The 10,596-nt window shown below is 53.9% G+C and overlaps 1 protein-coding gene across 1 annotated transcript in view; it reads right to left on the reverse strand.

Moving 5' to 3' along the window:
* EMP2 (epithelial membrane protein 2) overlaps positions 1 to 10,214 on the reverse strand; it is a 35,976-nt gene extending 25,762 nt beyond the window's left edge. The window contains exon 1 of the mRNA XM_087449621.1: positions 9,990 to 10,214. The gene's annotated coding sequence lies outside the window, so the exon portion shown is untranslated. The remainder of the gene's footprint in view (positions 1 to 9,989) is intronic.
* Between the last annotated feature and the right edge of the window lie 382 nt (positions 10,215 to 10,596).

Raw genomic sequence — 10,596 nt, forward strand, 5'->3', positions numbered from 1 at the left:
GCCCATATTTTAAAAAGAAATATTTTGGCTCCCTGGAAATGGAAAATTAGCATCACCTGCCACAAATAGAGATTGACTGTGAAAATAAATAACCCCCCAAAACAGTTCACAAGTTCTGGCTCAATGCTGTCGTCTGCCGAAGGGCTTAGCTGAAGCCCTGCTTTGTCTGGTTAGAGAAGGAAATTAGAGTCGGATGGAATCAGAAGAGTTGAAAGAGACGTGAAAAGGAAACCACTTTCTCACTGAGTGATTTAAACGTCGTCATTTAATGTGTCCACTCCCACCTACAATCACCCAGCACCGTGACCCACCCTGCAGTAAACAGCCCAGAGAGGGCTCTCTCCTCCGCTGATTCCGAGTCTGTCTTCAGTGGTCCCCACCCGGGCTTCCACGCCCCCAGCCCACTCAGCTGGGCCCAGCCTGTCCCAGAACCTTTGGCGGGGCCATGCTTGGACCCGGCAGCCCTGACCTCCAGCAGACCTATAGGAATCTCAGCAGTGGAAGCTTCTTGGGAGCCAGAAGCTAGGACAGGACAGGGCATTGAATTAAACCTGGGGAAGCAGAGAAATTGGAGCCCTCATACACTGACGGTGGGAGTGTAAAATGGTGCAGCCACTTGGGAAAACAGTCTGGCTGTTCCTCAAACGATGAAACACAGAGTTACCACAGGACCCAGCAATTCCACTTCTAGGTTTATACCCAAGAGAAATGAAAACACATGTCCAACAAAAACTTGTACATGAATATTCATAGCAGCATTATTCACAATAGCCAAAAGATGGAAACAACCCAGGTGTCCATCAACGCATGAATGGATAAACAAAATGGGTTGTATCCACATAACGGAGTATTATCAGGCCATTAAAAGGGATGAAGTACTGACAGATGCTAGGACAGGGAGGAACCTTGAAGACATTATGTGAAGGGAAAGAAGCCAGACCCAAGAAGCCACATAGTGTATGATTCTATTTATATGAAATGTCCAGAATAGGCAAATCTATAAAGGCAGAGAGTATTCCTGGTTGATTAGGGCTGAGGGGATTGGGAAAAAGGGGAGTGCTTTCTAAAGGATACAGCGTTTCTTTTTGAGGAGATGAAGATGTTCCAAAATTGACTGTGGTGATGGCTGCGCATACCTGTGGATGTACTAAAATACACTGAATTGTACACTTTTAAAAACTCATTTAAAAAGAGACTTTAAAAAATTAAACAGGGGAGCTCTAAGTTCATTGGGGGCCGGTATTTCAACACTTCCATCCCCCCAGGTCTGACACCACAAGGACATCTAAGAGCCCCCTGCGGCCCCTGATGTAGGAGGGAAGGTAGAAACCATGGCTCATGAACCTGGGCCTTGAGCTGGTCTGAGGGAGGAGCCCTCCCAGCCCCCTACAGGGCCCAGAGGAGACCAAGCTGCAGTTACAACCGACCACCCACCGCCAGGGCTGGGGCTGGGCCAGCTCCTCCCTTTCCAGGATGCCCAAAAGGTGGAGAGCACCTGACCCCATTTCCCAGCCATCTGTCTCAAGTCATCAGAGTATACAGTAGGCACTACTTGAGGACTAACAACATGGAGCACTTGGTTCCCGCCCTTACCCAGTGCCCAAAAGAACTGCCAGGCATGGGTCACCCCAAACCAGCATCCTTCCTTCTCCCCAACAGACCGAGCTTGCTCTTGATTCAGGGCAAGACGAGGTTTACATAAGCCGTTCCCTCTTTCTGGAAAGTTCTTAGATCTTGGAGAGACTGGCTCCTTCCCTTCCTTCAACCTCAACTACAAAGTCCCCTCCTCAAAGAAGCCTTCCCAGACCACCCAATCTAAGTGAGCCCCATTTTATTTTCTTCAAATCACTAAATATCATCAGCTGTTTTCTTAGTGATCTCCATCCGCTTCGTTTTTCTGTCTTGTCCCCCCTGAATAGAAACTCTCTGTGGGCAGGATTTATGTCCCTCTGGTCACTGCTGTGTCCCTGATGCCCAGCACAGTGCCTGGCACACAGTGGAGTGAAGGATGGTACCCTTCAGGGGCTCTCCCCCACCCACTCCAGGCCTCACGAGGAAGGACCCCGGAGGCAGGGAGGAGGTGAAGACCGGGGGAATCTCCAGTGAGAGGGTCTCGGGGGGAAGGCTCAGTGTCCTCCTCTTCCTCCTCTCCCTCAGAATCCCATGGCCTCCAGCTCTCCGAGGATGGGCTGGCCTCTGAGTGCAGGAAGCATGAATATTCTGAGGCTCACCATCTCCTGCCTGGAAATTAGCACCTGGGACGGACCTGGGAGAGGGTGGGGGGGCTCAGGCCAGGCTCCGGGACACACCTGGGTGGGTGCACCAGGGGGCGGTCTGCAAGCCTGGGGCACGGGGAGTATAACTTCCCAGGCATCTCCAGGTGAGGGGCTTCTCCAAATTCTCCAGAGAAGGGAAAGCTGTGACAGCCAACACTCACCTCAACTGTGGGGGCAGGGAGGGGCACATGACCCAGTAAAGGGGACCTGGGTGGGACGCCAACAGTGTCCACAACACCGCCATTATCATTTCTGCCCTGTCTGTGTACCACCTGTACTACTCATTACCCATAATTGTCTTTAAAATACATTAGCTCGACTCGATTAATTTTTAAATGTGCATTACTCCATGAACGGAAAATCTGTATCACTTGCCAAGTGATTGACATTTTAGTAACACACTAGAATAAATGTGAGTGTATTACAGTTTGTTACACGTCTGTATGCTACAGAAATCATCTCCCAAGGCCTGTGGGTGTGCAGACCACACTCTGGGCGTGTCGATGATTAAGCCTCTCTTGGGCTCCAGCCTAGAAGAATGTGACCCCGTGTCACACTGATATAAACGGATGCTGACCGTGTCACTTGGGCCTGACGCGGCTCCAGGCAGAGCCAACCGCACGGTGGAGAGGGAGCAGCTGCCGCGCCCGAGTTCTCTCTCGTGTCCCCAGAACCCCTCTCCCCTCCCCTGCCCACCCCCTGCAGCCTCCAGCTGGCTCCCCACCCAAGGCATGGGCCCCCCTCTTCTGACTCCTCCTCTGGGGTCCGCTGAAAAGCAGGACGCTGAAGACCCCAGGGGACTCCTTCTCCCAGCTCTTCATCAACAGAGATTTATCGAGCACTTCCTGCACACCTAGCCCTGTGTGCGATGTTGGGGACACCCCGGGGAACTCAAGAGAACCAGCCCCTGCTCTGGCAGCCCCCGCCTCGCTCAAACAAAGACCATCAGAAATGATGGAACTGATTACCATTTAGACAGGGGGGTCCTGTCTGAGGCAGGATTCCCAGAATGCCCTTCTCCATGCCACACACACCTGACATCTGCCCATCAAGGTGGCTCTGCCAGGGTGGGGGTGGGCGTGGAGGTCTGTTCTCTGTGACCAGCTGTTGAGGGAAAAGCTCGTGTCGTCCAGAACCCTCAGGGCTGAGACGGCTGACTTTAGAGGAAAACACTGGCGTCCAGGACCCACCAGAACATCTGCAGCAAAGGAACTTTCTCGGCCCCAAGGACCAGAATTGTTTCCAGAGGAGGATGCAGATGTCTGCATTTAAAAAGAGCAACGTGATGGGGAGACATCAAATGAGCAGGGTGTGTGGGGTCTGCGTGACTTAGATTCAAATCCTAACATAGCCGCTGTGTGATTTTAAGCTAAATTTTTGACTCCATTTTTTCATCTATAGAACAGGGATAATAGTTCCTACCTCATAGGGTTAATGTTCATTTTAAATGAGATAAGGATGTAAAGCATTTGGCCTGGTAAACTGCTTTGCACCCTCCAAATGCTACAATAATAGCAATGGTAAATTATTATTATTGCTATTGAGAACACAGGCAAAACCTAAGTCATTTTCTCCTACTTGCAAACACCAACCTCACACACAGTTCCAGACCAAGGTCTTTATGTGTCTCTCTGAATTCTCTCCAGAGCCACAGACTCCCATCCCCAATGGTCTCCTGGACACCTTTCCAGGGATCTCCCAATGGCCGTATTAACACACCTCAAATGTACTCACTGTTGCCCCCTCTTCTCCAAACCACCACTGGTCTGTTAACAGCACCCAGGGGGGAAACCCATTATGCCCACGAGGGGTCCACAATAGGCCGTTCCAAGGGGAATGTTCCGTGGGTGCTGGATGGCACCTCCTGAGTGAAGTCCCCATTACTTTGTCCTGGATTACTGCACAGCCCCTACCTACCCATCTCCTAAAGCCCTCCCACCCCAAAATCTGCAAAGCTCCCACTGTTTATCGAATTCAGGGAAGACGACTTTATTGTTACTGAACTCCAGGTACACAGGTAACTCGTGAATATACTCTCTCTGTTATAGAGAAGACTGGAGGCCCTGTGCTCGTCCCTTCCACTCCAGTCCCCCCCACTTCACCAGAGGCAACTGCATTGGTCCATTTTGATATATCCTTCCAGACAGTTTTCCTTTTATACACGATACGTACGAGGGCAGAGGAAAACAGCTAGCTTTTGTTGGTTTTTATGTAAATAGCATAGTTTTCCACATATTGCTTTGCTACTTGCTCTTTTTAAATTCAACAATGTCTTACAGATCTTTCTACACATAGATGAACCTCGTTGTTTTTAACTTCTGTAAAATATTCTGTAATATGATGGATGGATATCTAGTTCGCTTTTAGGTGATTTCCACTTTTTTCCTTTCTCTTTTTTTCGTTCCAGAATGGCCGTGTGAATATCATCACGCCTTCGGGATGTGGAGGGAAGCCCCCTTCACCCATGGCCTCCCTCTTCCCTCCCTCCATGTGCCCTGCACGGCAGGCACACTGGACACTCGCCGCTCCTCAGGCAGGGTCTCTGCCTGCAACCTGTCTCTTCTCTTGCTGTTCCCTTCTGCACACCTGGAACCATCGCTGCTTGGGGAAATTCTAGGGACTCTTCTGAGCCCATCTCCAGTCCTACAGCCTTAAGGAAACCCTTGCACACCACAACTGAGGGCTTCCCTGAAATCGCATCTCGTGACCCCAGTCTTGGCGCATACACTCTTGGACTCGTCATCCCCGTCACTAGATTGTAACTTCCTTTGAAGAGAGGGAAATCCCCCTTTGCCTGTAGCAGCTCACTGCACAGAGTCACTTAATTATACCCATCAAGATGAAAGTGGGCAAGCCAGCCTCTCCCTCGGTCTTCCTTTGGTTCAAGCAAGCCACAAACATCTCAAGCCACTTCCACGTACATCCATATACCAACACCTCCGATCCTCAGAACCACCACCCAAGGTCATCCAGGCGGCACAATGACCCTCATTAAAGACGGGGAGACTTCCTCGGAAACTGAGTGCAAGGTCTAGGTCTGAAGCTGAACATCGGGGCCTCTTTGCAGAAGAGGAGCTTGGCAGGGAGCTCACAGATACTTCAGGATTAGCCGTGCTGTCAAAACCATGAGCCGTGTCCATCCCAGCCCCGGTTACGCCACCTCCCAAAAGGCAGTCACTCCAGGGCTAAGATTTTTGCCAAACTCAAGGATCACCTGTACTTACGAATTCAATCCTTTGATTATTTAAAAGACATTTTAAAGTTTAAAACATCAACTTTAGTTTCACTCTATGCAGTAGTATCTGTGAAACTCTGGGCTTGTGTGCTGTTTATGTTCTTTTCAAATACCAATTGAGAAAAAGACATAATTACCCTTCTTTGTTTTACCATCAGGTGCAACATGTAAAAATTATCTTGCGTTCCACCAGTGATAACACCCCTTGGGAAACATTCATTAAAATAAGATTAATGAGACAACTTTGGGTCATATTTATTCGCTGCAAGTTTTTTTTATTAACTTCGATTTAAGGAAAGACAGCTCACCAAAGAAGTTTATAATCAGAAGCGTCAAAAAGAGAAATCTTAAGCTACTTCTCCATTGAGAAAACTTATTTCATCTTAGACTATGAGCAGTTTGCACTGAGGGACTTGTCCATCTCTCTACATCCTGCATGGTGATAGCTATTTCACATCCAAATTTCTCAGGACAATCTTGATGCCAAATATCACCCTGGTGACCATTCCTCCAGCTCTCAACCCAGAAGACAGAGGAATTCGGGCAATCTCTTTGCCCTCAGCTCCCTTTTAGATCAACAGAAGCCCAGCTTCCCAATCGAAGGGGAGGGCCCTGGGAATTCAGTTATACAGGTCAACATCCACTCATTAAGCACTGCAGATCCATGTGAACAAAACCAACAGCGCGTTCAAAAGGGAAGACGGTTCTTCTCCAGCCCCTCTCCTCTCTAAATCCCGCCCCAGGATGGACTAGCATCCCCAGAGCCCAAGAGCGACCCAATGCCCAATGGGAAGTGATGCACGGCCTGAACACAGCTCCCTGCCCCCAATCCCCCGTCAGTGTGTGAGCACAGAAACTCAGCACCCTGGACGGATGACACATGGAATCCCACTGACCACTCCCCACTCACTGAGCTCCTGGCAGTGAGTCCCTAGACCCAGACCCAGGCCTGGTTCTGCCACCAACTTGCTGGGTGACCTCGAGGGAGTCGCTCCACCTCTCTGAGTGTCCCTGGCTGTCAAACTGGGACTTTCTAAGGGCCTTATGCCCCTGAAATTCTCCGATCTTAGCCCACGGCTGCCCTGAATGCAGAGAGCTCTCACCCATTCCAGGCGTCAGCTCAGGACGAGCCCAACTGACTCTGGAACAGAGCCATGCTAACGCTGGTGCTGTCGTCACTATCACCGCCAAGAGCCCTGGCCTGGGTATTGGGTTACCCGCCTGGCACTCTCGCTGGGTGGCAGGTCTGCCTCTGATATTTTTAGACTGCCCCTTGGCCTGTCCCTAACAAGAGCCAGACGCCTCTGATGATTCCTGCCCTGGTCGGTCCTGCCCAAATCACACTATTTGAGTAATTCCTGCAGGAAGCCAGACTGTACCACTCCGGGGGCAGAAGGGGAGCCTCCTCTTCCCACCACCCTCACCCCTACCCGCATTCCTCCACCAGACAAGCTGAAGCCAACATTCAGGAGTCAGCCCTCCAGTCCGTCTATGTTGCCAGCTGCCGTCTTTCCTCGTTCCCACTGTTGCTGCCAATCGCTTGCTTTCTAAACCCAGGAAGACGTCCCCTGAGCCCACTGTCCCGCACAGGAGTCCCATCGCCGACCTCTAACTGCCTCTGCTGGAAGGGCTCTGCTCCCCAGTCCCAGGACCCACCTCACCTTTAGGTGATGCCTGCCACCACCCCTGCTCTGGAGCTCCCTGTGGCTGGGGAGCCCACTCCCACCCCACCTTAGCCCCTGGAGCCTGCGTCTGAGGCCCCGCTTGTCTACAGAGCTGGGCAGCAGCCACATATTGCAACACAACCATCTGCCCCCCCAGGAGGGTGGCTGGACTCCCGCTTCCCAAACAAACCCTGCCAGGCAGCCATCGATCCAGCGCCATCCCATCTGGCCTGGAAAGGCATTCCTATATTTTTGTCTCCACAGACTTCCCTTCCAGGTCACATCTGGCGGAGTTGACTAGGACAGAGAGCTGGCCTTCGCTCTGCCCCCCATCAACCAGGAAGGCCACCGAGGACAAGGGCATCAGCACTCGCCTGGGATGAAAAATCATCCAGCTGAGCCTTCAGGTGAACCAGCTGTTGCTGGAAAATTGAGTCTGTATGCATATGCCCCCGGTTTTAGCTCCTGCGCTGCAGGTATTATGCGCCAGGCAGAGAAAGGAAATGTAGGTGAAATATTCACTTTCACTTCAGGAAGAAAGGGCCTTATAAATCGCTTGTGTGTGTAGTGTGTAGGGGGTGGCGGGGAGGACTAAATGGCTGTGCCCGGTATTGACAGATGTCCCAGAGCCCCACTAGCCCCTCGTAAGCTGTACCCTAATCTGGGGCTGTGCCAGCCAGAGAGGGCATGGCCCCTCCCCTCTGCGTGGGGCAGTGTAGTGTCAGCCCCGGAGCCTTAGGGCCTGGCCCTGCCTTGCCCACCCTGCTGGCTTCCAACACAAACACCTGTCTCCAGATTTCAAGCGAATCTTAGTTTCCCCACTGGAGAGACAGAGGAGGCTCCAGGCTATGTGGCCTGCTCTCCAGCTCCCACCCCGACGCCCCAATTCTGGGGCCGGGAGAGGAGGCAGATCCAAAAAGCTTCAGTGGGAAAACAGGTTCCACACCTTCCTGCCACCCACACACCCCTCCCTCGGCTGTGGGCTTGGCATCTGCCAAGGCCCCCGTGGGCATCTGGGCCCCGATTTCCCCAAAAGTGGTCTCCCCCCATACCCCACAACCCACCAGGGCATCTCCAGATGGGAAAAAGGGGAGGGCTGGGGGGGAAGCACATGGAGGTTCAAAGTCTGGCTCTCCTCACTTACTAGCTCAGCGACCTTGAGAAACTGACTTAACCGTCTCTGGCCTGGCTTTTTCCACCTGCAAGCCGGGAGTGGGGATGGAAACGGCACAGTGTGAGGCTTCCCGGAGAACTGGAGGGCGTAGGCTGCAAATGCTCCATCAGCCTGGGTTCCCATCCTCATCGCTTCCGGACTCCTGGGGAAAGCATGTTCTCGTCCCTTCCTCATCCTCTTTCTGCTTCCTTATCCCGGGGCCAAATTCCCGGAAGAGGGCCAGCAACGGTGAGTGGCCTCTGGGATTTCTAACTGATTCAGACTGAAGCATACAGGCGGCTGGAGACCGTTCTTTTTAAGTGGTAAAATGTACATAACAAAATATTGATCATTTTAACCACTTGTAAGTGTAGAATTCAGTGGTATTAAATATGTTCATCACATCGTGTGACCATCGCCACTACCTATACCCAAAATGTCATCCTACCCCCAAAAGCTCTGTACCCATTAAGCAATAACCCCCTCCCCTCCCCCTCCCCTCCCCTCCCCTTCCCTCCCTCTCCCCCAGACCTGGTAACCTCTCCTCTACTTGCTGTCCCTACGAATTTGCCTATTCTGGCTCCCTCACATCAGTGGAATCACAGTATTTGGGCTGCAGGCTTCTTAAGCCTCTTACCTTTCCTCTGCCTGTCACTTTGCAGGCTGGGCTCTGGGTTTGACACAGCGAAGTCAAAGATCACCCCCCACCCCACTGCCCACACACACACACATCTTCGGAGCTTAGGAGGGGGCTGCACCCCTTCCCCAAACCTGAAACTGCACTGTCAGCCTTGGTCCAAAGTAAGGGGTGGGTTCTGTGGCCTGGAGGGAGGGCTTTGCTCTGTGGGGTCTCCCTCAGGTCCAGGCGCCACCGCCTAATCCCCATTTATGAGGTCTCCACGTCAGCCCCAAATTAGGACCCCCCTGGAGGGTATCTAGGACCCCGGATTCGGGGAGAGGGTATGGTCTCTCTATACATGAGCTCTAGCCTCCTCTTTCTCTGGAATCCACGAGCGGGGCCCTCAAAGCCCCCCCAAGCCCCATCAGAGGGGGGAAGGGGAGACGCGCCATCCAAGCAGAGCCTCCAGGCTCCTCCGCCGCTCCGGACCTGAGGAAGTTGCTCCTCGCCGCTACGGGGCGCAACGGAGCCGCAGCCGGGGCCGCGAGGGCTGCGCTGCCCGGGACCCAGTGACCCAGGCTGGGCACAGCCCGTCCCGCCCGCTCGATGAGGCGGGGGACGGTGAGCCGAGGCGCCAAGGACCTCCACGCGACGAGGGGGCCTGCCCTGGCCTCCGAGAGCCCCGGGAGTGAAGCTGGAGGGGGCGAAGGGAGCCGCCCTGACTCCTCCCCAAACTTTTCCCGCCCGCCTCGGCGCAAAAGGCGCAGGAGGCTGTCCCGGGGTGGGGAGGTGGAATTCGGGGTCCCGAGCGAGCTCGGCGCAGGCGGGAAGTCTGCGCCCTGGTCATCTGGCGGAGGAAGAGTGGATTTTGGGCATAGATTGGCCTCGGCCCCTCCCTGGCCCCCACCAATTGCAGGGAGCCTCTCTCGGTCCAGGACATGTGGGAGGCTCGCGCCCGCGCTGTCCCCTGCGCACGCGGCTCGGCGCCCCCCGACATGGCCCCGCGTCCCGTGCGCGGCCCCCTGGCGGGATCCCAACTCACCGGGCGCTGGCGGCTGGACCGACCGACGGGCTGGGGCGCGAGACGAGGCCGCCGGGCTGTTTTGAAGCTCTGGGCTGGGACTGCGCGCCCTCCCTCCTCCCTCTCGGTGGTGCGGAGCCTCCTCCCCACGTCCCCCTCCTTCCCCGATCCCGCCTCCCGGGGCGTGATGTCAGGAGCCGGGAGAGCGGAGTGGGAGGGCCCGCAGGGGCGGGTGGGAGACACTGGAGGGAAAGGGGAGCCCGAGGAGCGCCCGCAGCCCCCGCCCGCCTCCCCGCGCAACTTAGCCAAGTTTGGGGCGGAGTCGGTAGCGCAGTCGGGGAAAGAGCGAGCAGTGGGAGGCTCCTCGGAGCCAGAAGTCTGTCTTCGCCGCGCTCGCCCTTACAGGTTTCAAGCTCCCTCTCCTCTCCTCTTCCCTTGGGTAAGGCTTAAGAACGAAGGTTCTGGAAGCCAACTCTCTGCTTTAGAACCCCTTCTCTGGCACTTTTCTTAACTTTGTGATCTTGTCCTTAATCTTCACTGCCTCAGTTTCCTTTTCTGGAAATGGGAATCACAATAGGACCGCTTTCCTTGGCGATTGTAAGACCTGAGAGTGATAATTCGTGCACAG

This window comes from Ceratotherium simum, chromosome 26, assembly GCF_057802395.1.
Source record: "Ceratotherium simum simum isolate JZ-2026a chromosome 26, ASM5780239v1, whole genome shotgun sequence".
In the NCBI taxonomy this organism is placed as follows: domain Eukaryota; kingdom Metazoa; phylum Chordata; class Mammalia; order Perissodactyla; family Rhinocerotidae; genus Ceratotherium; species Ceratotherium simum.